Raw genomic sequence first — 22156 nt, forward strand, 5'->3', positions numbered from 1 at the left:
AAAAAAAAAAAAAAAAAAAAAAAAAAAAAGCACTCATGCTCATTCCAAATGTCCCAGCTTACTACCTGACGGGAGTAGACCCTGAAGGCTGGAGCAGGCCCAAATCAGGTCGGAGCCCCCGTGGATGCCTGCCTGTCAAAATGCCCTGTATCCCCAGGATTAAGAATTTACGGAGAAAGGAGGATGGCGCTAGCTGGCAACTTGTCCAGACAGCCCCAATTCCTCCCCTGCACCAGAGCTCTGCAGTTCAAATCAATATTCGTTAGCCAGCGGAATGAGCTCGTTTCACGCATGTTCTAATTAGACAATGGAGATTATTACAAAACACCTGCAATGTTTGTAATCGTTTAAAATAATGAGAATCAATATTAGCTTCCAAAGGCACCATATGGTAAATGTTCATTCCAGGCATGTGGTCCCTGATATACTCTCAATGCTTCAAAACTGATCATTAACATTTTTTAATTTGCAAGAAGTTGCTCCTGGTTAATGAATTGGCTGCCTGTGTGTCCTCTGCAGTGACTTCCTCTAAGTGATCATTTAATTGTAACATGGCCTCAGTACCCACCGGAGCTCTTGGGGTCTGCCTCAAAGGACACGCTCCAGAGTCAAGTACATGCAAACATCCCACCACCACCACCACAGGGCACTTCCCAGGTGTGTGATCTCCAAGCCGCTAAAGTGGTGGTTCTCAAGTCACCCAGAGAACTTGTGAAAAACAGAATGGTGGATCCCATCACAGACTTTCTGATTCAGCAGGTCAAGGGAAGGGGCCTGAGATTCTGCATTTTCAACAGGTTCCCAGGTGATGCAGACGCTGTTGGTCTAGGGACCACACTCTGAGAAGGACTTGTCCTACAGGCTGACACCCAGCCCCCACTCCAAGCGAACACCTTCGCCATCGGCAAGAAGCACCCAGGAAGGGTAAAGATTGAGGAAGAGACTTAAGTTCTTCCCATGTTCCCTGAGCAAACTTCCAGGCCACATCTAGTGAGATGGGCAGTGGACCTCATGGAACATGTGTTGAGCCAGACGCTATGCTGGGCACTTCCACATCTTGATTAATCCTCACCACAACCCAGTGAAGGAGGTGCTACCACCACATCTGACAAAAGAGGAAACAGATACAGGATTGTCCAGTGTCAGCCCGGCCTACCCATGGAGGATTCTAATTCAAACAACAGTTTTGTGCCTCCAGTCCCATGTTTCATCCACAACTGTCCAAATGAGCAGAGAGTAAGTGTGTATCACTTCACTCCTCACCCAGAACCTGTTTTATCCCATTACCTGGACACTCCTAAGCACAGTGGGATGCAAGGTGGGGAGGCTCCTTTACCCAAGCACACAGATCACGCAAATTCTCAGAACCAGGCCGGTATTTACTCTTTCCCCTTCTAGCCTGGTCAGAAATACTTCCCTCACCATAATCCGAGCACACAGCCCCTCCTGGTGCTTTGCTTTGACCTCAGCTCTCGTCTACTAGCCTCCTGCTTCTCAACTTTTAATATGCACAGGAATCACCTGGGGATCTTGTTAAACTGCAGCCTCTGAATGCACAGATGTGGGACGTGCCAAGAAGCAGTATTTCTAACCTGTTTCCTGCTGGTGCTGATGCTGGCCCCAGGTGATGCCGATGATTAGTTCTGTATCAGCATAAACACAGGGGACCTGGTGTGGGGGGAAACATGAACCTTGGAGCCAAACGCATCTAGGTTCCAATCACCTCCAATGTGTTTTCCCTAGAGTGATTTACTCAGCCTCTCGGAACTTGTTTCGTCATCCCTAAAATGGGAATAACACGTATCCCACAGAATTATAAGTAACATCTGAAACGCACCTATCATCCCAGCACCCTTCTGCCCCTCCACAAACACCCTCTGCAACTACTCCACCCTCTTTGATACCTCCCTTCTCTCACTTCCTACCGCCCAAGCTTATGAGCCAGGGAGGTCAGACATTTTTACCTGGTTCACCAGTGAGGAAATCACAGGCTTCTGATAAACTTAAGTCCATAGCCAGCCCAAGGCAGGTCTCAAATATAACCCAGGGCTCCTGATTCCAAGCTGAATGCCGATTCCAAGCTGAACGCTGTCTCCCATGCCCCAAGGACCGAGGCCTCAGCAGTTCCAGTTTGGTGGTAGAGAAAACACATGAACAGAGTCACCACACGCCAAGATCACCAGAGCTCTGCAGGAGTCCTAAAGAAGAAATGAGTGGCTCACACTCACCTTTTGTTATCTGGAAATAGAAATATAGGCAGTAGGGGAGTGGAAGGGGGAAGTGTGAAGACTTCAGCACGACAACAGCTTAGAAAGTAGTTATACACTGTCTTATCTCTAGCTGGAGCTCTATTCTCATCCACGCAGTGAGTTGGTAAAACACTCCTTGGGATAACACACAGGACACATCTTAGCCCCAGGCAGTGAGCCCAGAGAAATGTATAATATCAAAAGAAGGAAAACAGATAAAACTGAAAAATCATAGGTAGGATTTATAGCAAAGTTTGCTCACAGGCAGGTGAATTCACTAGGCTCCCTGAGCTTTCTTTTTCTACTTCCTTTGATGTTTTAAAATACATAAGACTGTTGTTTTAAATCATCCCATAAAACATCGCCTGCTACAGAAGCTGCAATCAGGCATTCTCTCAGCATCCGCATTTGTCACCGAGCTAGTAATTCACAGCAATTGATAAACTTTTTCAAAATGCTGTGAACGTAACTTCAGGGGGTTAATAGAACAGCTTTCTACTCCTCTATTTCTTTCCATTGATAATTTATTCAAATTGTAATTGCCCGTAATGTGCACCCTCTATCACATTACTGCTCACACACCATGCACTCTCCCTCACCGTCCATCACCCCAGCTGTCAGCAAAGTCCTCCTTCCCGCCCTGCACACAAAAATGGGACTGCTTCTCTTCTCACATCTAGTGGACAAGCCCCTGCCTACTTGCCACCCTCTCCTACCCCCTCCCACTGATGTCCTAAATGGAGGATCCCACTGGCCCCTGCCCACGTGACGGCAGACATTTAGTCTCAGGGCTATCCATGCCCCAACCACGTGTCTTGTGGCATGGAGGTTTGCTGGGTTAGGTGGTTTGGGCAGAGTTACCTGAGCTTGTGCAGACGATGCAGTAACAGTGGAAGGTTCTCCTGGCTAAGGGGGGTGTTGGATGCACCAAAGATTCGAAAGTCAGAAGACTTCTTCTCATCCTAGCTGTACTGTGAATTCTGTGTGAACGCAGGTAACCCAAGTAACCTCTCTGAGCCTGTTTCCTCACCTAGAAAATGGAGGCCATGATACCTGCCCTCTCTATTCCACGGGACCGCTGTGACTGTTTCAGAGAATGAGATTATTTCTCAGGCTGACTTTGACTCACACAAAGTCTGACATTTCCTTCCATTTTTTCCCCAATGGAAAGCAAGTTACTGTGTGAGTTACTGAGGTAGGCCTAGAACCAGGGGACCAGGTGGGGAGGGAGGTTATGAAGGTGGGACCGATCTTCTAGGAGCAGATAAAAAGGATACTGAATTCGTCCTAGAATTGGCACAGTTGTTTGGTGTTGGGCAGATGGGTACCTGATTCTGGTGACGCAAGGTGGCAAAAGCAGAGGTCAAGGCTGCAGCCGGACACCAACCAGTGGCCCTGATGCCTTCTGGGCATTGGGCAACAATGCATCAGACGATGCTCCTTTCCCCTACTGCTCCTGCTTCAGATCTCGGTGTGCGTCAGCAGTTTCAGAGCCTCATTACTGAGCGGGCACCAATGGCCTCTCCTCTCCTGAGCATCACCTCTTAAGCTCCCTAGATGGTCTGAAGGATGGAGTCACAGCCTTTAACAGCCTTTCCATATGATACCATGCGCACCTTCTCAGAAGTTCCTGTGTGACGAAACCCACCCCTGGCCCTGCAGAGTTACAGAATAAGCACGATGCTCGAGGCCTGTCTACAGGGATCTGATGCACAGAAAAGCAGCATCCTTTCAACCCGTGGTATTTTCAAGTCCCAGCACCCGCCCCTACTTGTTAAAATTCCCGGCAACAAGTGGCAGCAGTAGGATTGCCCAGCAGGTGCCTGAATGTAACTAAGAGGGAAGGGAAATCTCAGAAATCACTGCCAACAGACCTCCCAGGTCCCCCATCATCCCTTAATGGGCTCCTTTTTAGAACACGTGGGAGAAACCAACTGGTTTCCTGCATTCACCGAGGCTGAGAAGTGGCACTAAAACGAGGGGGAGGGGCAGAGAAGAGAAGTCTCTCCTTAAACCCCACAGTTAAGTTTCTGGCCCTTTGCCTGAGCCCCTGGGAGCCCCTAGTCCATTAGGAAACGGCAGGTGTAGGAAAACGCTCTTTTCTGCAGCTGCTACCACTTACCACAAATCATTTATTTCATCTCCTTAGCAAGCGCAAAGTGCATCCAATCCCACCAACTGCTTTCACAAAATCTTAAGACTTTGCATTCTCTGGTAGGACTTCTTTCCGAAGATTGCCTTCCTCGTGCGATTCACATTAGCAGGCAGTCTGTTATTAGCCTGATATTTTATCTCTAACACTGTGAGAAATATTGCTGCCATAAACCCGGGTGCCCTTAGTAAAAGCTGAACTTCTTGGCAAAACGTAATAAAGTGAGGAACGATGAAAGAATCTGGCTATGAATGCGGAAGCAGCAAAGACAACAGCCGCCCCCCAAGGCTGGGCTACAGGCATGCGCAGGTCTGCACACGCGCATACGCAGACGCGCGCACGAACACGCATGTGCCCGAGCACGCACGCACACGCCCTCCGTGCCACGTTGCGTAAACACTACTACGATCCCCTTTTCTCTTGCCCTTCCTGAGCCATTGCCTCCCAACCCAGGGCTCTTCAGTCCAAGGGTCTCATTTGTTTATTCATAAAAACGGATGGATCCAGGCTTTTTTTTTTTTTTTTTTTTAAATTTGTAGTTGGGTTATTTTTTTCAGGATCAGAAATTTTCAGTTAAGTGAATTCAACCATGCAAGGAGCCACAGGCAGACAGGAATGATTCTTATTGAGGTACTGTTGTGTTTACCTGGCCTGCCAAATCTGGACTACAGATGTTGCTTGAATTTATCTGTTTTCAATTTTTAACTTAACAACTTATGAAGAGGTCCTATGAAATCACCAATTAGTTGAAAGAAACCAAGTGCTTGCACAAAATTATTTAAAAGATGAATAGTTCCATGATGGAATCTGTAATTCCAAAAACCACTGAAAAGTTAAAGTGTTTTTCTTTTTAAATTGGTGCCAAAATTCATTTAGTGGTGGACATGATCTGAACTAATTTATGACTGCTTATTATCTTTACATATACACCTAATGTAAATATTTATATACTTCATGACAGAAATATTTATCGATTTGATTATGGGATGCTGTTCCAGATGGTGATGTTAATACATGCAATACATGTCCCATTACATTTTTTGTTTGTTTGTTTTTTTTGCTGTACACGGGCTTCTCACTGTCGCGGCCCCTCCTGTTGCGGAGCACAGGCTCCGGACGCGCAGGCCCAGCGGCCATGGCTCACGGGCCCAGCCGCTCCGCGGCACGGAGGATCCTCCCGGACCGGGGCACGAACCCGTGTCCCCTGCATCGGCAGGCGGACTCTCAACCACTATGCCACCAGGGAAGCCCCAGGCTTTCTTAACTATGCCAAGGTTCAGAAGGCAGAGGAACCCCCCGGGGAGCTTGCTAAGGATTCAGATTCCCAGCCCCCAGCCCCTCCGGAGATTCTGAGAGCAGGATGGGGTCTGGGAACCAGCATTTGTAACAAGCATCCCATGAAAAGCCAAGGGGGCCGGACTTGTGGGCAGGATAACAGACAGGGCCTTGCCCCTGCACCACCATTGAGTGAATGAAGCAAGGCCGACTCAGTCCCTATTTCAAAAGATTTGGTTGTCCAAGTGCCCCAAAAGGCCTCAGGTCAAAGCAGCCACAGCTGAACAGCAGCTTCTGCCATCCTGAAGGCTGGTGCCAGGCAAACTTCTCAGTATCTGTCTCGCGTGCAGGAGGAAGGGAGGATGCTTGCTCGGTTACATTAATGAGCACGTGCTGTCAGTCAGTGGACACGCCCAAAGGAATTTTAATAAAGACAGCATCTCTTCCTCTGGCTTTGGCCACCTATTTAAGAAACGTTGCTACGTGAGAGAATCCTAAATGCCATGGCTGGTGGTAAATGGTGATTTGGCTCACAAAGGTTGACAGACTCCAAGATGGCCAGGGGTAAGAGTGTTGGGTGTGGTCCTCACCCACCAACTGCTTCTGGTTGTGAATAATGAAAAGAACACAAAACCAGAGGCTGGACACGCAGTGAACTAGCAGCATGGTTTGACATTTTTGACGGGTGGTTCTTTGCCCAGTGTTGAGGCTGGAAGGAGAGATGAGGGGGGATCCACCATGATGGATAGTGAGCCTGCTTGGAGCCAAAGAGGTGGCATAATCCTGTGGTTCTCAACCCTGGCTACATAATGGAATCATCTGAGGAATTAAAATATAATAGAAACCACTAACCCTAGAGATCCCAACTCTGTGAGCTAGGGTGGGGCGGGGCACAGGTATTTTTTTAGGGCTCTTCAGATGATTCTAATGTGCAGCTAGAGTCAATCATCACTGCCTAATATAATTTCCACGGAGTTTAAAGCTGGATGCTCAAGCTTCCCTGAGTTGAACCTCCTGGGGAACTTTACAGTGTATTGATGCTGGGGTCCCACCCCAGAGAATAATAGGTGTGGGCTCTTTTAAAATATCCCCAGGTGATTGCAATGTGCAGCAGAGGAGGAGAGAGCTGGCTGGAAGACATTTCACGCTGATGGCTGCCTGTCCTTTGCCTCTAGTTTTAACCAGTGACCTAGTGGGAAGCTCTGGATCTTGACTCAAGAGACTGAATTTAAGCCTTGGCTTTGTCCAAACTTGCTGTGGCAACTTGGAAAGTCATTAACACTCTAGGCCTCAGCTTCCTTGTGATCCTATCTCACGAAACTGGTGTAAGAATTAAATAAAATCATTTGGAATCACTCTAAAAATAGTGACCTGCTACATAAATATTGTTGTACCCTTTCTTAGCCAAAAAAATGTTTCTACAGGGTTTATATCGAAGCAGGCAGGGAGAGCATGTGCTATGAGGAAGCTGACCCCACAGGCAGATAATAGTGACAACAATGATGGTTAAAATGCACTTTTCCACCATTCTTCCTTTTTTTTTTTTTTTTTTTGCGGTACACGGAGCCTCTCACTGCTGTGGCCTCTCCCGCTGCGGAGCACAGGCTCCGGACATGCAGGCCCAGCGGCCACGGCTCACGGGCCCAGCCGTTCTGCGGCGTGCAGGATCCTCCCGGATCGGGGCACGAACCCACGTCCCCTGCATCGGCAGGCAGACTCTCAACCACTGCGCCACCAGGGAAGCCCTGCACCTCCCCCTTTTTTAAGCATATAAGGAAACAGGCTCAGTGAAGTTAAATATCCTGTCAAAGACAAGCATCCCACTATACCAGGGAAGGAGGCCAGGAAAGGGCCCCTAGAAGCTGGAGAAAATACCAGGGAAGGCTTTGGTGCCATGGACTCATGAATAATTAAGGGTCTAGAGGGTTTGAACCCCGTTAGCTTTCTGGACAAGTCAAAACGATTCTCTAAACCACAATTGAATTTTCTGTAAACTGGAGAAAGTGAGAGAACCTGTCTCACAGGATTGCTGTGAGAGCATTTAATAAGATAATGAATGTGAAATATACAGTTTAACTGACATTAAGCACCCAATACATGTTAGCCATTATTTACACTCATTATTGTTATTACTGTCACCATTCAAACCACTGTCACCACCAACAAGCACCCACTGAACACCTAATTGTGTAGACGGCTGAGAAATGTGGCCCAAAGAAGCAGTTCCCAACCTGTATAGACGTCAAGGCTCTGTTTCTGTCACTGGTTACAGTGTCTACGATTTCAAGTTCAAATAAAATAAAATGGATATTCCTTGGAGACTCTTTTAATCGTCTTTGAGTTCAGGGGAGATGTGTTGTCACCAAATCGTTATAGTGGGAATTGATCATCTGAGAGCTCACTGACTTTTCTCCCTCCCTCGCTCTATCCTGGTTTGCCTGGAACTGTCCTTGTTTTAACACTGAAAATCCCACATCCTGGGCAATCTCTCTGTCCCAGGCAAACAGGACAATTGATCAAGGACTGCCCTTTCACACACCTGAATACTCTTTAGTAAGATGAATATTTTAATTATCAACATTGGCAAGCATATTTTAAAGATGGAGAGCAATGTAAGGACCACCTGTCCTACCCTAGACAAAAGTATCAATGAGTTATAGCCTCAACTTTCCTGTTCCAGGGTCCTCTTCTATTCTCCTTCAAGAAGGATCCTAAATACATTTATTCTGGGATGTAAAGGCTGTTTATTAGCTTAAAAGGATTCCTAGTTCAGGCAATTTGCATTTCAATGGAGAACCAAATATTAGCTGAAGACTTGAAGTAATCGTGAGTGGAGAGAGATTTGTAGTTGAGGATGAGAGATTTAGGGCAATCCTTTCTGAACCCCTGAAATTATAGACTTAGTCTACTACAAGGGATACAAGTCTTCCCTTCCTTGCACAAAGGATTCTCATTAGAGAAGGGGGCACATCAGAATCATCATGCCCAGGGGTCAGCAAATTACTGCCTGCTTGGCCAAATCCTGTCCACCATCTATTTTTGTAAATAAAATTTTATTGGAACACAGCCATGCTCCTTTGTTTACATACTGTCTATGGCTGCTTTTCTGATACAACACAGGAGCTGAGTAGTTGCAACAGAGACCCTATGGTCTGCAAAGCCAAAAATATTTTCTCTCTGGACTTTGTAGACCAAGCTTCTTCAAAGTGTGGTCCATGGGCTGTCATGCACATCACCTGGGAGCTTATTAGAAAGGTGGGATCTCAGGTCCTACCCAAAACCTTCTGAATCAAAATATGCATTTGAACAAAATCCCCAGGTGATTCATGTGCACATTAAAGTTTGAGAAGCACTGGCCTAGGAGGATTTTTCCAAATATCCATGTCTTGGACTACAAACTCTGGAGGCCAATTCACTCCTACAGCCTCCACCCATGCCCTCATGAGAATCTCTCCCTTGGAGAGCCACTGTTACCACAAGGTAGGGTTGTGAAATAAATCATAAACTGCCCAGTTAAATTTGAATCTCTAAAAGTCAACAAGTACTTTAGTGTAAGTATGTACCAAATATTCCATAGGATATACTTATAATAAAAGAGTTGTTTATCTGAAATTCAAATTTAACTAGACATCCTGTATTTTTATGTGCTAAATATCACAACCTATAAATTGGGGGCTTGATAATTTGCTGGAACAGCTCACAGGACTGAGGAAAACATTCTACTTACTATTGGTTTATTCTAAAAGATACAAGTCAGGAACAGCCACATGGAAGAGATGCATAGTGCAAGGTATGAGGGGAGGGCTGCCCCACTCTCCCAGCATCTCATTGTAGTCACCAACCCAGGAGTTCTCTGAACCTGTCCTTTAGGGGTTTTATAAAGGTTCCATTACACAGGCATGATTGGTTAAGTCACTGACCATTGGGGACTAACTCGATCTTCATCCCCTCTCTTTTTCCTGGAGGTTGAAAAGTGGGGCTAAAAGTTCTAACTTTCTCATCCCATGGTTGGTGCCTCTGGCAAACTGTACCCACCCTGAAGCCATCTAGGGGCCCATCAAGAGTCATCTCATTAGCATAAACTCAGTTATGCTGAAAGGGGCTTGTTATAAATAACAAAAGATACTCCTCTCATTCCTGTCATTCAGGAAGTGTCAAGTTTTTTGGAAGCTCTAGGGCCAGTAACTGGGAATGAAGACCAAAGATAAAGTTCTTATTGTGATTCCTTATATCATGCTCTCACAGTTCCTATGGCTGCCAGTAATTCATCCCATCCTGATGTCCACATGCCACTTCTTCCATCAAGAGGTATATCCTATTTCCTGCCCCATGAATCTGGGCTGGCCTTGAGACATGCTTTGATCCACGGAAGTGCCAGAAGTGATGCTGTGCCAGTTACAAGCCTAGCCGTTAAGACATCTGACAATTTCTGCTTTTATTCTCCTGGGACCCAACTACCATTCTACACGGAAGCCCAAGCTATCCTGCTGGAGAGAGGGCCACATGGAGAGGCCCTGGAAGAAAAGAAGCCACGTGCAGGAGAACCCAGGCCCCAGATGTGAGAGAAAGACCTTCTTGATCTTCTAGCTCAGCCTTTCTGCCAGACGAATGAAGTTATACAAGTGACCCCAGTAGGAGTACTTGGGGCAGAACTACTGGGTCAACTCAAAGAATCATGAGAAATAACAAATTGCTATTGTACGCAATCTTGTTACGCAGCAGTAAATAACTGACACACTTTCCCTGCCCCGAATTAGACACTTGGTTTCACTCTGAATAGTCTCTTCCTTTAAGGATGTATCTGGCAAAGGAAATAGCCATCTTCAAATCTAAAGGCCTAAGAAAGACCGGATAAGTCCTCTCAGGACAAAATGGTCCTTCTTTCCTCGGCTCACCGTCTTGGAGGATGCAATTCTGTTGTCTGCCACATTGGTGGCTGGTTTTCTCAGTTCCCCTTTGGGCTCACAGCTGCAAACCAAGCTTCTGATGAGCTGCTATTTCTTTCCCAGGAACCAGTACAATCCACTGGATGAGAACTGCTTTCTAAGCCATGAACAGCATTCTTTTCTCCCTTCCCTTCACCCTCTCTGCCTCCATGAATTTAAGCTGTTGGCAGAATATGACCTGTCTTCTCAGTTACTGAAGACACTGGGTTAAAAGGAGAAATCTAAAGTCTCTCTTCCCTTTTTGGGCACTTATCTCACTGCTCTCCTTCTGTTTCCTTTCTTCAGAAGCTCCAGAAAACCTGCCCCTTAGCATCCCCATTAAGCAAGTCCCCGGCACGAATATCTGAAGCCAACTTGGTTGCATAAAGGTATTTACTTTTATCTGATCTCAGCATCCAGGGAGCTTATCTTAAGGGCTCACATGTGTTCAGAGCAGGGGTCAGTGGGGCACTCTTCTCTTCCACCAATGTAAAAGAGGCAAATCCCTTTTTGACTCATGCAGTTGGACTCCAAAGAAATTGGCAGCCCCATTTGTCCAACCCACTCCAAAGCTTTTTTTATTCTCCTCACACACATGGCTGAGAGAATCCTATGTCTAAGAAGAGGTCGACCCAGGGTCTGCCGACATCCTTCCCAAACTCACATCCTCAGACACAGGCAATGCCATACATGCACCTACTCTCCAGGGCCCCAGGTGTCTCACCTTGTCACTACTGGGTTTGCTCATTACAGAACTGTGCAATGGTGCAAAGACCAGGCTCGGGAATAACACAGACCTAAATTTGTATCCCATCTGCTTACTAGCTTTGAGATTTGGGGCAAGATTCAAATATTCTCTGAGCCTCAGTTTCTTCATCTGTTAAAATGAGAAAAAAATATCTGCTACTCATGTGACAATATATTAAAAAGACTTGGCACCGTATCTAGTATATGGTAAAGATTCAAAATAATACTTACCTCTCCCCTCCAACAACTAGGGTGTCACAAGGCTTAGTAGGGCCAAAGACCCCCAGACAATTAGTCCATTTGCTCTGATAGGGGTCTTCATCAGAAGAGAAAAGCAACTCATTATGACCAATCAGGCTCTGACCTCTTTTCTTTGAGGGGCAATGTGGTCCAATACAAAAAGCAAAGAATTCAAGGTCAGGAGCTACAGATCCTACTTTCAGCCTAACCACTTCCACTGCCTTGCACAAGTCGCTCAACCTCTCAGAAACAACTTCCTCATCTCTAAAATAAGGGAAATAAAACCACCATGAAGAGACCTTCAAGTCTGCATTTTCCTGGGCCTGGATTCTGTTCCTGTTTCTTTTAAATCTAATGCATCCCTGAGCTGATTAGTCCTCGCACTTCCACTGTAGCTTATTTTACCAATTTTTGAGCTCCAAACAGGTTCTGTGCCACTCTGTGCCAGACTGGCCATCAGGTGGCCCTGGATCTGTGGCAACAACCAGGCTCACTGAGACGGAAGGTACCCATTTCCATACCTGCAAACACAGGCCCAAGGGAGTTCTAATCCCCCAAGGATTTTGAGGCAGCTCTACCAAATAGCAATGTCTGTGATGATGGAAGTGTTCTACAGTTCTGCACTGTCCATTACATTAGCTACTAGCTACATGTGGCTATAAGCGTTTGAACTGTGACTAGTGAGAGGGGGAAACTGAAATTTTAATTTAATTTAATTTTAATTAATTGAAATATAAATAGCCACATGTGGCTAGTGGCTATTCTATTGGATGGTGCAGCTTTAAGGGAACTGTTACAGAGAAGCAGCTTAAAGGGCAGAGCTAGTGGGAATCATAAATATGTCTGTGGATGACATTTACTCTCCTGGGAATGATTCATTCTTTGAGGGCAGGAAGGTCTGGCTCACTCTTAGCAATAACAACCTAAGCACCAAAGGAAGGAGAGGAATATACAATATTCACCCTCACTCTTCATCTACCCGCAGGTGTCCATCCATCCACCCACCTCCCCACTGGGTACTCAAGCTCCAGGAGAGCCTAAATTGGGTCAGAAGTGACCCTCAGGGTCTTAGATTTTGACTGTGGGCCCAACTTCCTACATACTTCATTGCCCCCAAACATTCCTTATTCATCTATTCAACTCTAGATGCTCTAAACAAAGGAAATTAAAAAATAAAGACCCCAACTTCCTAGGAGAATAATATCAGTACTATACACTGTGGCCTTTGCAGGGCTCCAGGAGTGTAAAATAAATAAGGATGCTTGAGAGAAATAAACTTTATTTAGACCTTAAGCCAGTGCTTTGACTAAGACGCAGGGTTGGACAGCATTTGCAACTCCAGAGGAGGCCTTATACACAGGCACACAGCCACCAGTCAATTAAAGACTGCCTGACTCTCTCCCAATGATGGAGGAAGGAAGCAGTCTCTCGGCCCAGGTCACTATTACTTCATCATCCCCAAAGCCGCTCTACCTTCTCTCTGCCCCTTCTCTCTCCATTGCCCTCTTTTTCTCTTGTAACCTCCATTGCCTCCTTCACTAATTATCGTTGGTACTTAACACCCCAACAAGATCCATAACTGGGATGAGTGAACAGTGCTTTACTCCAAGACAGCAGAACTTAGAGGGTGTGAAAATGGCTGGTATCCCTGAGCTCAAGGTCAAGGACAGGGAGGTCATGCATCTCCTTCTGTACCATCAGGGAACCCACTATCTCCCTCTTCCATTTGGTTCTTTGCTCTCCGCTTCCAAGTACGTTCCATTGCTCTGAAGGCATATTTGATATCTATCCCCAGAGGTGAAAATTATAGCAAGCTACAACTTCACATCTCAAGATAGATAAGACAGACACCAAATAGACAAGAGTCAGGGCTTAGACTGAATTTCAGAAAATTCTTGGAAATTAGAAATTCTAGAAAATTGGAGAAGGACCTGGGCTATCAACATCCATCTGACCCCAAACACCATGATGGAGGCACGTAGGGTTGAATGACTGACTTGCCTTAACCCTGGCAGAAAGCCATTGTCCCTGTGCAATGCATTGTATCCAACAAGATGCTGTCCCCTGGCCATCTCCCCAAAAAGTGGTCTCACAGGAGGGCAGATAAAAGGGAACCCAGTGGTGGTCATATGTGAATATTCACCCTTCAAACATTAAGTGCTTAGAATAGTCAAGAACTGAAAGCACACCCTACCTGTTGTACCTCCATCATGAAGAGCCATCTCAAACAGGTCACTTCCACAGGCTCTTCCTTTCCTCGTCACCCATAAACTGAGGAGTGGAAGACCTACCTCTGCACAAATGCTAAGTACACACATGATAACCGGAAGCCCTGGAATTGTCTTAGAGCTTCATAGAAGAGACTCCTTCTGTGACCATAAATATTGACCCAGAAGTCTCCTAGAACAGAAACTTCAGGAGAGCAGGGTCTTGGTCTTATTCACCCCTGTTTAATCTAAGTGCCTAGAACAGGGCCTGGAACAAAGCAGATCCTCAGTAAACACTTACTAAATAAGTGAATATATTTAAGTGTCCTTTCTGCCTTCTAAAACACCAGTTCAAACTCAAGCCTGGGAAAGCAGTCACAGCTTAAAGGCAAATAAGGACTAAGCCCGCACGACAACTAGAGAGCCCATGTGCTGCAACTACAGAGCCCACGTGCTCTGGAGCCTGCACGCCACAACTAGAGAGAAGCCCGTGCCCTGCAACAAAAAATTGCAATCTTGGGCTTCCCTGGTGGTGCAGTGGTTGGGAGTCCGCCTGCCGGTGCAGGGGACGTGGGTTCGTGCCCCGGTCCGGGAGGATCCCACGTGCCATGGAACGGCTGGGCCCGTGGACTATGGCCGCTGGGCCTGCGTGTCCGGAGCCTGTGCTCCGCCGCGGGAGAGGCCACGGGGGGGAGAGGCCCCTGTACCGGCAAAAAAAAAAAAAAAAAAAAAAAGATCTCTTCTACAATGGGCAAGCTGGGTGTCCCTCTCACTCCAGCAGAGACAAAGAAACAGGACTCTCCTGATTCCTACCCATCCCCCTAGAGGCCCTGAATTAACAGACGTCCTCTCTCTCCTTCATCCGGGTGGTGGTCTGTAAACATCTTCAATGTCCCACCTTGTTAGAAGTTTATAAATACACATTCTCAACAGGTGTAACCTTCTTTGATATGTCATCAGCACATAGTAAGCATATTATAAAACACACACGCACACGCGCACACACACACACACACAGAAGAATTTTAAGGCAAGATCAAAGATATAAAGAAGTTCTAGTCTGTTCTTCCTAACATCTCTGTGGATCATCTTGTATCCGCCTTGGGGACCAGACCCTTCGCTTCAAAGACACCTGAATCCAACAAGACATCAGATAGATGGACAAAGTAGAAGTCACCTATGGCAGGAGGCCACACCCAAATCCACCCTGGGGGAATATGAGTTCTGTCAAAGGCAGGAAAATCTCACTAAAAGGAAGTGATTCCGGAAAGTGTCCTGGCTTTAACCGCCATCTGTATGTTGATGACTCTCAGATTTCTATCTCCAGCCCAATCTCTTCCCTGAACTTCAACCTCAAACCCAACTGCCTCCTCGACATCTCCCTTGGATGTCAAATCCAGATTTGGGGATCTCCGACTTAACATGACTCAACTAAGCTCTGGCTCTTTCCCCTTAAATTGTCTCCTCGTACAGCCCAGTCTCCCCATCTCGGTCAAGGGTAATGCTTCCTGTTGCTCAGGATGAATGCCTTGGAGTCAGCACTGACCCGTGCCTTCTAACTCCCCGCATTGAATTTAACAGCAAACCCTACTGACTCTACCTTCCAAGTAAACCCAGAATATGACTACTCTCATCCTCTCTACTGCTGCCACCCTGGCCCAAACACCCTCACCTCTCACCTGGGAGCTTCCTAAGGGGTCCCCTTATTCCTAGAAGATATGTCCCCACCTCTACCTCCTGGCCTATCTCCTATTTCTCTCCCTCTTGTTTACTCTGCTTTGGGCACACAGGCCTCCTAGCTGTTCCTAAACACGTCAGGAGGGCTCTCCACCTCAGAGCCTTTGCCAAATTATTTCTTCTACCTGGACCACTCTCACCCCAACTCCTGATCTGTATGTTCACCCCCTCTATGTGTACTCCTCATTCAAATACTGCATTCTCAGAAAGGTCTCTCTAACCACCTCATATAAAATTGTGTTCCATTCATCATACACACTCCCAATCCACCTTTCACTGATCTACTGTACTCCCTCGGCCCTCCCCGGCCCCGCCCCTATCATTAGAACGTAAGACCCACAATGGGTAGGAATGTTTCTGTTGGTCTTATTCTCTGACATATCCCTAATGCCTACAATGGTGTCCAGCACACAGTAGGCACTCAATAAATCTCTCTTGAATTTGGGCTTGGAAGTCACAGTGCAAATCCCTTAAGGCACTGACTTCATAGGCCTCCCCTACCACATGCTCCCCAACAATTCCTTCCCCGTGCATCTGGCTGGATGACCAGCCTCCCTCCAGGCCTGCGGAACTTACCAGAGTCCAAGACCCTGCCAATCTAATGCCTAACAATCTAGCGAAAATAGTACTGCCTTACATTTGGATGCTCTCCAGCAACAACTAGATTAGCACTTGCAAATTTATCCAGGGACCAAATCAAGAAGCACAATCTCTGGAAAGGCCCAGTGCAGTTAACTTACTAATGAAGCTGTGCACAATCCCACTGGCACACGAGCACTGGCACAGTAACTGTAAGTTAGTCTTAATTCTGATTAAAGCAGTCTTGGGGAGCCCTCTGTTTCATAACCAGACTGGCTTTACAGGTAGGTAGGCAAAGGCCACATGAAGAAAAGGGTAAAAATATGTTCAGAAATTCATAACTTGTGGATACCAAGATGGGACTGGCCCCAGACAAAACTGACTCCCGTGCCAGCAATCCAGAAAACAGAAATTTCACCATTAGAGATTCATTCCTTTAGGTCAAAATGAGTTTTCAAACCTTCAATGTGCCTCTAAAAGTTATAGGTATTATGCTTGGGTTAGATGATACTTAAAGCCTTTGGCAGCCAGCTCCATGGGAGGAGTAGCGTGACAGCAAACTGAGAGCATAGCTCTGAGAAAATGTGGCATAGGATAGGGGCTTGATGTAGAGAAGAAAAGAGTGGGGAGGGGGGACAAAAGGAATCAAAGAGAAATAAAGGAAAAAACATTTACTGAGGGCCTGCCTCGTGCCAGGTATTCCGCTACCTTCTTTACATACACGAACTCATTTACTTCCAAAACACTGTTGATAATTTCCTCTTTATTACTCCCATTTTAGAAGAGGAAAATAAGGTTCAGATAGGTTAAATGACTCACCCAATCACACAGCTGATTAGCCTAGAGTCAGGGTTCTGACTTCAGATTGGTTTAGCTCCAAAGGTCATGGTCATCTCTCAGTAACAAACTCCAGAGATAGTTAACACTCAGCTATTTTATGATTTTCCTTCTAGTTGGCCTGGATGGCTATAATTAAGTGGCCCTTGTTATAAGGTAGCCTGTAGTACTGTATACTGATGAATGGGCACCACATTGAAATTCTAGATCTCAAGACAAAATTATTTTTATGTGGTGTAATCAAACACTCGCATTGAGATACATCATACAATAACAGCTCGTCCTCCACACGCTCTCCAATCTCCAGCATGCCAATCATCACCCTTCAGGTGCCAGCCATTTTCTGGGAAGTGAAGAGTACTTCCTCCTCAGTCCATGAATCCTGGAACTCTGTGCTACCTGTTCCAGGAAGTAGCCTTCAGGCACAAATTTCTGGATTGCATTCAACTATAATTGGTTCTTTCTGGGAATAGAGCTTTTTCAAAGATCTGGTAAGCACTCTGCCTTTTTTGTAGCTGAGATTGGGGGTGCCACGTGCAGCCTGCTCTCTCTACTCCAGGTGCTTTGCATCTTGGAACCTTGGAACGTTTTCAAATTTGTCTTTTCATTTCATGTATCTCTTTTCCATCCCATCACACATGTTTTAAATACTGGCGGGGTATAACTTTTGTTCCGTTTTAAAAAGAACAGTACTTTTTTTTGTTTGTTTGTTCTCTTGCGGTACGCGGGCCTCTCACTGTTGTGGCCTCTCCCGTTGCAGAGCACAGGCTCTGGACGCGCAGGCTCAGCGGCCATGGCTCACGGACCCAGCCACTCCGCGGCATGTGGGATAGAACAGTCCTTTTAAAGACAGTACTCAGTAGCCGAACTGGGAAATAAATTTAAGGTCATGATGGGAAAAGGAGGTTGATCACCGCTGGGTGTTTAAAAACTCACATCTGGCTAGACTTTTCCAAACTTTAGTGAAGGTTTAAGATTTAATCATCCTCATTTCAAGCCTATAGAATCTACTCTCAAAGTCAACTTATGCATTTTGGTGACCTTTCTCAGACTGGGCTTCGTAAATCCTTGTGGTTGTTATTTGACACTACGGGCTCATGCCAAGCCAAATACCTTGCATAAAATATAGGAGCCAGAGCCCTGACCCTTTAGAATTTGCATGCTCAAACACAAAAGGAAACAGATGCTGGCTCCAATGTTTAAACTATATGAGAACATAAAACTGAAAAATGTTAGGAAATTTACCAATATCCTTTATTTAATAAGGGGAAATGGGTATTAGTTAATAAGGAAGAATGGCTAGCACATTTGTATATGTTATCATTCCATCTGCAAAGATATTAATTAGCTAATACTAACATCTATATTAAGTACATAATAAAAATATCTAATTGCAAAGAGTTTAATAATTAGTTAATGTAAAGACTTTAAGCCTGAATTCTAGGTTTCGGTCCATTAAAATGTTGACTGATCATTGCTCCCTCCTGTGAAGGGCAACAGATGATACAAATTTAAACAAAACACAAGTGTATCATCACGTGATGATGGCTTTACTCACACAGCTTTTACTCTTACTTAAAGTAGATAAATTATGTTGTGGAAAGAGCAGAGACTTGAAAATTTAAAACCTGAGTTTTAGACCAGATTTGAGATTAATGTAATGTGATGGAGAAAATTGTGTTCATTATAAGTAGCCTGAAAAAGTTTTACATTTATGTGGGAAAAGGTTGGAATGGAGGAAGAGTTTACCAGGACCACCTAAAACTGGGTGGGCTCATTCTTTGTGAAACAAGAGGAAGAATTTTACTGGTTTTTTGGAGAAGAAAGGCTCAGAAAGAGAACAGGAAAGAGGATGGGGATAGGAATCTAGAGTAATGCTCATAAGGCCATGTTTTGGGAGCTCCTGTCAAGCTAACCAAAGCTCCTCGTGTCAGAGTGGCCGCAGCTAACATCTAGGTTACACTTACCAGTCACTTAATCTCTGTCAGCTTCAGGAAAATAGGAGAGGGGGTTGAATTAATTATCTCTTAGCTTACTTAAAGCTCTAAGGTTTTAAATATTGTCTATTTAGCTATGATACTAGGAGTACAGAGACCAGCCTACTTTACAAAGAAGTCAAATTCTGCAACCATTCATCAGTGTTGGGCCTTCCATTGCATACGGGATGGCACACCAAGTAAAATTCAACAAGCACCAATTGTTTAGGTGCTCATAACTCCAATAATAGCCAATGTGTGTATATTTGAACAAGATTGATGAAATCTTGGTGTTATCAGTGTTCCCTCTTGCGAGGCCTCTACAAGTCATATTCCTAACAATCCTCAAATTCCAAAATATTATGAGAAAAATGGGCTTCCTAATTTTCTTCCTTCGCTCCGTTTTGCCAACCAAGAGGCCTTTCAAAGAGAGTGGATAGAAAACACTCATGGAATTTCAGGTGCCGATCCCAACTTCCCTGAAGAACCTCAAGGACAGAAGCAGGTAGATCTTCTGTTTGGAAACTTCTCACTCATTCCTACTGGCTCCCGCCCCCTCCTTCTTTTTGGCCTAATGCATGAAACTGCCAGTAGGATGAGAGTCATTGGGTGGTGACTGCAGGAATAACTGCATTTTATAACAGTCCATTAGCGCAAAGCTCTTAATGAAAATGAAAGCCATTAATGAAGCCAAAAGGCAGTGGAAGCCTCCATTCTGAAGAGGGCAATTAGACAGGAGCGGGAGGGAGAAAAATAAATACAAATCCAAAACAAGGTGCTCTGTGATCAAGCATTACACATGATGTAATCACAACAAATCGGCCAATTTATGTTCTGCTTTTTTAAAGAGACATATACAAACATTGAAAACTGTCATCATCCCAGCACCCACCCCTTCCCCCAGATTCTATGTTGCCAAATGATTCAATCTCAAAATTTTGGATCCATTGGCACTTTCAAAATATAAACAGCAAGTGGGATTTTAACTCCGAGAAGGGTTCCCTGTAGAGTGCCGTAGTTTAGAGCAAAGTGAGTCATGAGAGTGAACTTTGTAATTACTGTATTATTTTTATAACTCCTCTGAATCAGAAGCTCTCTTATTTTAACACACTGCAGACAAAGGCAAAGATTGCAGGAGAATAGGCCTCCGTCAAACATACTATTTTTGAGCGGGATATTTCCTGTGAAAACGACAAGTCTCTAGAAGCTGTGCAGTGTCTGGGATGAGCACAAGATCTCTGGTTTCAAAAGCTGTGACTGGGTCATGAGGTTGAATCTTCTCCCCACCCCCTACCCAACTCCCGCTGTGCTTCCACTATAGCCCAGGTTTACACTCACGAGACAGTACCTTGCCTTGTAAACATGAGGGCTCCTCTACTAGACCATAAGTAGTCTGAGAGTGAGGACATCATCTTATATGCAGGTAAGACATTATGCTGCTTTGTCCAGAGAGACTTACACCTTTCCTGCTCATGACATTTCCATCCCTGGGCATACTTCTGTTTACACTGGAATAAAATTACATATCTGGAAAATTCCCAATGTCAAGGTCCATCTCTGTATCCCTGGTGTGTTTAGCACAATGAAAGTTCAATCACTACTTACAGAACTTAGGCATCACCTCCAAACATAGCCCATTAACGTGCCTGTGCTGAGCACAAACATTTGGGGGAATGAATGACTAAACAAATGAATGATCAAATTGAGCAGGATAGCTGTCTCCACATTTGCATTAGTGCTTTTTTTAATTCCCCAGAGCCAAGTCCTTGTTTAATTTTTTTTTCTATTTTGTGGAATACTTACGTCAATCAAATTCTGTTGCATCAAATAGCTGAATATGATGCTGTGGTTAATGATGATTGATGCAACTAAAGTCTTCCTCCCCAGGGAACATGAATCAAATCTCCTCCGTATTAGTTACCATCTGGGCACTTGGGTAAACTGCTGGAAAACCAAAGGGACCTTGCCCTGAGAAACAGCTTAAACTGAAGAGTCATTGTCTATTGGGCAAATAGTCAAGAGAGTCTCATGAGGCTCTTTTTCTAGATTTCCTAGGAACCTCCACCCACCCATCCCATGCGGTGGCTTTGTAATGTGTCAGCTTGGCTAGGCTGAACTATGTTTCCCAGAATTCCCTTTCTTGTATGTTTCCACATTGGGTAGGCCCCAAGGGAGATTCTTGAGGGATCTGAATGATGGAAGAAAAGCGGTAGCTATTTTGCAGCTCATACACAGTGTTACTGATCTGCTGATTTGCCTCATTCACATGAGGCAGTGCTGGACCTGCAACTGCTCTGCCCTCCCCTGGATCCTCCTTCAGTGTCTCCAACTCCTGGTCCTGGGCAAGTATGTGTTTTCATTTTTACAAAGAAGGGCCCCAGCTTTTACAGGATATCCATACCACTAACAGCAGAGGTGACCAGAACTGACCAGATGGACTGAGGTTTCAGTCCATCCTCATGAAGCTCATGCTGTGGGGTCCAACCCACCCTTGATCTCCCCCAAACCCCTATTTTACACTCTTATTCCCTTCCTGACTACCTGCCTGGTGGACTAAAGGCTCCAACATCAGACACAGAGACATCTCACACAGTTAACCAGCTCCTACTGTTACATGATGCCAAATCTCTGTAACAAACTCATATTTAGAGAGACACATTTATCTCTATATATTCTGCATCTCCTAGTGGTTCTGCTTCTCTGGTTGAACCCTGACTGATACACCCTGCTTCCTCTTTGGTATCATCCCTTACTGCCCTCCCCTCACTTAGCTCCAGCCTTACTAGCATCCTTGATAGTCTTCAAACACAACAACAGTGCTCCCACCTCAGGGCCTTTGCACCTCACCTTCAACAGTCTTTCCTCACACATCCATGTGACTTGTCCTTCACATCATCCACACTCCATTCAGGTCTCCACCTTCTCTAGCCACTCTATTTAAAACAGTACAACCTTTTCCCTCTCGCTGCTATCACTATATCCTGCTCTATTATTTTTCTTCATAGTACTTATCACCACCTGATATATTATATATCTTTCCTTTTGCTGTGGCCTCCTCCACTAGAATGGAAGGTCCATGAGAGCAGCAGTTTCTTGGCTCACTGCTGTATGACCAGTAGCTACAAGAGTGCAAGGCATGTAATAGGTACTCCATAAATATTTGTTGAATGAATAAATGATTGAATCAATCAGTGAATCTACCAACCAAAAAAAAAAAAAAAAAAACCCTTTG

The 22156-nt window shown here is 45.2% G+C and overlaps 1 protein-coding gene across 1 annotated transcript in view; it reads right to left on the reverse strand.

The window, feature by feature from the left end:
* The window catches only part of NRXN3 (neurexin 3), a 782346-nt gene that overhangs the window by 673504 nt on the left and 86686 nt on the right, over positions 1 to 22156 (reverse strand). The window lies entirely within an intron of this gene.

This window comes from Lipotes vexillifer, unplaced genomic scaffold (genome assembly GCF_000442215.2).
Source record: "Lipotes vexillifer unplaced genomic scaffold, Lipotes_vexillifer_v1.1 scaffold542, whole genome shotgun sequence".
Taxonomy (NCBI): Eukaryota; Metazoa; Chordata; class Mammalia; order Artiodactyla; family Lipotidae; genus Lipotes; species Lipotes vexillifer.